The following is a 6,464-nucleotide window of genomic DNA, read 5'->3' as shown; positions in this document are numbered from 1 at the left end:
GGCGGGCGGGCGGGGCTGCCGATGGCACGCTGGCTCGGTTCAGTTCGCTACGCGATGCGGCTTGCTGCTGTTGCCTCCCCGTGCCGCGACGTGCCCTGAGGACGTGGCCAACGCGACGTGCCGCTCCGCGAACACGCACCGCGAACACGACGTGCCGCCCGCGCCGCAGCGCAGCCGCAGCGCCGCAGTTCCGCGTCAAACGTCCCGCGCTCCGTCCCGCGCGCTCGCTCACCTCGCCCCGCGCTCTCACCACGTCGTCGGGGTCCTCGCTGGTTCCTTCGACGCCGTCCTAGACCCGTCCAGGCGGTCGGATTTTGCCCTCGAGTGTCCGCTTGTCCGGGAGGAGTCACGCCCACCTCTGCCCACCCGTGACAGGTACGGGTCGCCTCCAGAGTCCTTAGTGGCTCCGTCCTCCCTCGCACTCTCCGCAGTCCCAGGGGTGTCGTCGGCGACCCTCCCGCTGCTCATGTCTAAAAAAGAACGCGCCCGAGATTGAACGATGGTGGTCGGGGCAGCCCGAGGGGCAGCCCTGGTGGGCGGGAGCGCCGCGCTGCAGTGGGTGCTGGTGGGCACTGGCCGCCCCGCCGCGCGCGCTGCCAGGCCACCTGTTGTGACGCTGCACCGCGTCAGCGCGGGCCCCGCAGGCCACTCCATGCACCGGAAGTGCACGGCGGAAGTGCTCTGGTGGTTTTCACCCACTTCAAGTCTGTGCGACACAAAATAACGTTTTCATGTTGTGACTTCTTCAGAAGAAAGTGAATGTTTTCGTGTGCGAGCATTATTATTTATCCTGCGCGCGACGATATCGTCCTGAAAGCACGCCCGTTTTTTTCTCAGATTCATTCGGCAAACAACAGGGAGCTAGACGCCTGCAAGACTCAGGGTAGGCCACCCGCTGTACACGGATGCACTGCAGACGAGATGTTGCCTACCGAACAGGCGCTCCGACAGTTTGCGTTAGCTGAACTTATCAGTTTCGTAACGGCGAATGACGGACGTACGCACTGGATGACCCCCTTTTCGTTCACTCTACTGCACCAACTTTCGAAACAGTGTATGTTTATAATACGTCGTGTTCCCGTTTTGGTTTTCTTTTTATGCACAGGATCATGAATAGGAGCGTTAATATGAGTTCTGGGGGGTGGATCTCCGTGGTATAGACTGGGCTGAAAGCGGAGCTCTCCGCGGCGCACGGCGTGTTGTGATGCTCTCTGATAGAAATGTGAGACTCGGCGTGTGCGCTGGGCATCCGGGTCCCGAGTGAGGCATTGAGTGGCGCAACCAATTAGGAATATGGAAATGCAGTGAGGGAGAGGGGTGGCTCTCACCCTTACCGTGAAAGGGGGCGTGGCCGGCTCGGTTGCTGTGGCTCGGACTCATTATTTATTTTGCAGTTATAGTGCGCGTCCTGAAACTCGGATCAGAGCCCCCGGTAGTTGCCAAGAAATTTCACAGTCTGATTCCTTATTCATTCCCGAGTCTTGGGAAGCGTTTTTTCCCACCATCCTTTAGGGAGACTGCTGTTGTCGTGATTGATAAAAGTGAGGCACTCTCACAGTCCATTTAACAGTGCGCTTTGCTCCTCGAATGTTGTTTTATTTGTTGTTTTAACTTCGAACTGCGCGCCTGCGTTAGTGTGCAGGTGTGTGTGTGTGGGAGTGCTTGCGTGTGTGTATGTGTGAGGGGAGAGAGAGGCGCTGGGTATTATAGGGAATGGCCTGAGGGTTGCAGAGACAATAACAATTATTCTCAAACCTCGCTCCTCTCTCCGCAGCCACTAAACAATGCCCCCCTCTTCCCCAGGCCGCCCGGCCCAGAGCGCGGTGCTTGCATTGGGCGCCACCATGCGTTTGCTGCTAGGCGGTGGCACCCCCCGCCCGCGCGACCCCGCCCGCCCCGCGCATGACTGGTCATTGCCGGCGAGGTGAAGCCACGGGCCGCGCAACCCTCGTCCGGGTCGGGGACGGTGCCGTCGTGCCACCGCACGCAAACAGTTCTTTTTTTAGGCGCATGTCCCATTTCAGATTTTCCTACCACTCCGAGCTTATACGCATATTTCTCTCTCGCTCCCTCTCTCTCTCGCTTCCACACCACACTCACGCGCGCACCCGTACGCCCGTGTACGTGCCTACGAATAGACGATGCTCCCGCTCGATCTCTCCCCCCTTCTCCGCCCCCAACGGTTGTGCTCAACGCACGCATGGCGTGTCACGCATCCTGTGTGGTAGGCAACAGCGGCTGGGCGCTGGCGCGGGTGCGGAGGTTGTTGCCTACCCTGGTCGTGACAGGCGCTCCGGCCCGTTCGGCTCCCATGCAGTTGTGCGGTGTGGCGCGCCGAGCCGGTGCAGAGCTAAGAGTGTACCCCCACCATGAACGTACCCCCCAGAGGAAGGGGGTACATTCATGGCACCATGAATGTACCCCCCGTAGCGTTCCATCAGGTAGGGGGTACATTTATGGTGCCATGGATGTACCCCCCTTGGTGTCTTTTTTTTGGGGGGGGGGGGTACATTCATGGCACCACTGTTGTACCCCCTTGAAGGGCCGTGACGGGGGGTACAACAGTGGTGCCATGAATGTACCCCCCTGGAAGGTGGCAAGGGAGGGGGTACATCTATGGCACCATGAATGTACCCCCCTGGAAGGAGGAATAAAGAATATAAGCAACACGTGTTTCCTATCTGCTCCACTCTAGGTATTGCAACAAAATAGTGGTTTTTTAAAGTCAGTTATTCTTCATTTAAAATAATGGGAAAAAACTGTGCGTTTAATTTCGTAACTTAGCTTTCACTGTGCACCGTTCATGCTTACTTTGCTTAAAGAAGCAGGGCCTCAGACGCCTTTCTGTGCTCTTCTGTCCCAATCGTACACGTTGTACACGAAAAAAAAACACGTTTGACCCAAAGCAACTGTTGCACAGCATGAAGGGTAAGTTTTTGGGTAGCAAATGCCACCTTCCAGGGGGGTACATTCATGGCACCACTGTTGTACCCCCCTGAGGCCTGTTTTTGGGGGGTACATTGATGGCACCACTGTTGTACCCCCTTGAAGGGCCGTGACGGGGGGTACAACAGTGGTGCCATGAATGTACCCCCCCAAAAAAGGCACCAAGGGGGGTACATCCATGGCACCATAAATGTACCCCCTAGCTGATGCAACGCTATGGGGGGTACATTCATGGTGCCATGAATGTACCCCCTTCCTCTGGGGGTACATTCATGGTGGGGGTTCATTCATGGTCCTACACCGGGCTGGAGTGGGTTGGGTCGGTACGGGCGGGGCGTCGATGTGTTGGCGAGCTGGCGCAGCCCGGCCCCGGCCCCCCGATGTTCCCGGGGTTGTATCTGACCCGGCGCCCGCGGGGTGAGGCGGGGAGGGGGCCAGCCCGTCGCCTTCCCCGCCACGGTCTCGGACCCCTCCCTCCCCGGGGCCGTGTCGGGGCCTTGTCGGGGACCCTGTCGGTGTACATGACATGACTGGGCGAGGGGCGAGATCCTTCGCCGGGGCGGTTTTAATGAGTTAGTGCACGATGAGGTGCTAACAAAGCATTAGTCGGGGAGGGAGGTCGTGGCCCGGCCTCGGGCCCGCCCCCTCGGGCCGCCGCCCGCACGGCGAGGGGGTTACAGGGTGCCCCCCGAGGGCGGCCCCGGTCGCTCAGCCCAGGCGTGCCATTGTGGCCATCCTCTGGCCGGCGAGGTCCCCCGCCGCCCCTGCCCGAGGGAGTCCAAACCTGACTGGCATAATGCGGCCACCGAAATCAGGGCCGAGGGAGAGTGAGGGGGAAAAGGGTGGGGGGTCGGCCGGCCAGTCACACTCGGCCGCCGCGCTTTCAAAGGGAACGAAAGGCCTGTCCAGTGCCGCCCCCTCCCCCTCTCCGGCCTGCGCAGCCGAGTCGCTCACGCACCTCAAAAATGTACGCGCCCTGTTTTGTTTCGTGTGTTTTCATTTTTCATTTCATTTTAGTGTTTATGTTCTCTTTTTCTTCCGCGAGTGCGTTCTCCATGCCCCGTGAAAACCGGGTCAAACTGAAAGCAGAAGGGAGAGTGAGTGCGAAGCGCGGCGACGGGGCAGAGGGGGTCGAGCAAAACCACACCAAACTCACCGCCGGTAGTAGCACCGCCGTGCCGCCCGCAGTCCACGACGAATTTTGTCGCTTCGGATTTCAGTTGTGGTGCGGCGGGGGACAGGAGGGTGGGGTTGGCCGGGATCGGGCGTGGCGCAGCGGGCGGAGCGGCGGCCGGGCGTGCGGCGCCCCCGGTAGTCGTCTCTGTTTGTTTCCTCTGAGAATCCCGGGGATAAAACTCGCCCGATGCGAAAGCAAAAGCCTCAGGCAGCAGCAGCAGCAGCAGCAGCAGCAGCAGCAGCAGCCGGCTGCCTGGGGGGCCGACGAAGAGGCGGGGCCCGGCCCCGGCGCTGAGTAAAAACGATGATAAAAAACAATGCACCGGGAAATGGTGGAAACGGCCCATTCCGTTCCACCGCACCTCGGCGCGCCCTGGCCGAGGCCCTGGCCCAGGCCCTGGCCGCGCGCCGCGCCCTGAGTGCTGGGGATGGGTCTCTTTGTATTGATGGGCTTGACGCTGCCCTGCAGGGGCCGGGCTCGGGGTGGCCCGCCCCCCTCCCCGCTCTCCCCCACCTTGCCTCTCGCCTACGCAAAGTCTTTCTTCACGGGCCCCCCGACGGGGAGGCCAGGGGAGGGTAGGGAGGTGAGGGGGGTGGGGGGCAGCGTGGCGGTGTCAGTGCTGCGCCTCGCCGATAAAGCCACTCCATTATATCTTTATTCACAGTGCAGGGCTCTGCTGTTACACCCTCCCGCCCCCCTCCTCGACTTCCTGGATTCAAAGCCTCGTAGACGGACAGTCCCTCGCACTACAGAAATCATAGGAAAACCGACGTTGAGAAAGCGTGAGGCGTAAGGAGTAGAAAATGTGCAACCCCGGTAAAGGCTGTGAGGACGGCGTTCTGTCTAGCCAGTTGAGGTACGCGAACTCTCTTAGCCCAAAGAACTGGATTCAGCCGGAAATGATTTGACTTTTATCAACGTCGACGTCGATTGAATCAACGTTGATCTGACCATTATGGTCCGAAATTCAACGTAACTCCGACTTCGACGTCGATTCAACGTTGAGACGACCTTCGATTTTTGGCTCTGGCTGGGGAGACTGCTGCTGAGGGAAGGCCAAAACGCCAAAACGTTCCAAACTTCACATTCGCTCCGCAAGAGCGCGCCACCTGTGTTCCTCTACGGAGTCGTCTGATCACATCATCATGGCGCCGCCGCCAAGATCCTTGCGTTTATCGTTAGACTTTAACTACATGTTCGGTGTGGAACACTTGGAGCTGTTCTGGGATAATTATCTTCCATAAGTTTTGCTTCATTACCGCCGTGGAATATTGCATCGTCTTTCGGTAGCCAGTTGAGCTGCCGTTACCACCAGCAGTTGAGGTTAGGGAGGCACTACTCCTACGGAAGTGTTCATCCTTTGATCCTGTTGCAATGTTGACAAGTAAGTTTCTACCTGCAGCACTGGTTGATTTATGGTGGATTTATTCCTCGCCTCACGGTTAGGCGCCTCTGCTGAGGCATGCTGAGACAGCCCGCCTTAGAGGTTTTGGAGGACTGTTACTGGCTGGAAACGTCTGATGTGCCTCACGGATAGGCGATACGCCCCATGAGACTAAATCCACCATACAAGGCCACTGGTGAATAGAACTTTGAAACCTGCATGTAATGTTGAAACATCTGGCCTTTGCGCACCTCATGCATGTCCTCCATTTGATAAGTGTGCGTGTTGAAGGCAACTTGTTCAAAGGCCATATTATCAAGTGCAGTGAGTGTTCTGTGATACAAAACCTATGACTGAAGTAATTTTGTGAGATGTAACGTAGAGTTCTAATGGAACAAACAATCATTTGCTCAGTTTTAACAGCTTACTGCTACTCACTCACACTTGCTCACATCCAAATAATAAATTACGGTAAAATGCAAAACCCTCGGCAGAACCTTGCAGGGATAATTCTTTGCTTGCTATGCTTTACTCAAAACTCATTTACTATTTACCATACTAAAAACAAGTTTTTTACAAGTAATGAACAGTTTTGTACTTTTCAAAGTGGCTCCTTTGTATTACGGTTGCACATCATGTTCTGTATATTACCTCAGCCTTAGGAGTACCAAGGTATCTCTTGGTAGGAAGTTAAGAATGTGGAGGCGGAATGTCACTAGAACTCGATCGCGGCGCTCGCATCTAACCGCTCACCGCTCACCTCCGCCCTCCATCTGCAAGAAGATGGGTCGGGTTGAGCGCGCCGGGGGGCGAGGGAAGGCCCAGCAGGGCCAGCAGGGCCAGCAGGGCCCAGCCGCCCTCGTGGCACCACTGCACCCGCCCCATCGCATCGGACGGCCCAGATGGAGATAAAGATGGTGTCTTTATTGTGACGCGTTAGGTAAAGCCACCCCCCCC

The 6,464-nt window shown here is 57.5% G+C and overlaps 1 protein-coding gene across 3 annotated transcripts in view; it reads left to right on the top strand.

Annotated features, from left to right (window-relative positions):
* Positions 1-47: 47 nt before the first annotated feature.
* Positions 48-6,464, top strand: part of LOC113205903 (head-specific guanylate cyclase) — a 98,446-nt gene continuing 92,029 nt past the window's right edge. For 2 of the 3 annotated variants that reach the window (XM_052264586.1, XM_052264585.1), the window contains exon 1: positions 48-375. The gene's annotated coding sequence lies outside the window, so the exon portion shown is untranslated. Of the gene's footprint in view, positions 376-5,142; positions 5,508-6,464 lie in introns of those variants that run through there. The other variant, XM_052264587.1, reaches the window with a different exon arrangement.

The sequence above is a fragment of the Frankliniella occidentalis genome, unplaced genomic scaffold (genome assembly GCF_000697945.3).
Source record: "Frankliniella occidentalis isolate FOCC.00 unplaced genomic scaffold, Focc_3.1 Scaffold20, whole genome shotgun sequence".
Lineage (NCBI taxonomy): Eukaryota > Metazoa > Arthropoda > Insecta > Thysanoptera > Thripidae > Frankliniella > Frankliniella occidentalis.
Note: the sequence above shows the minus strand (reverse complement) of the source record. Positions and strands in the feature narration are given on the sequence as shown.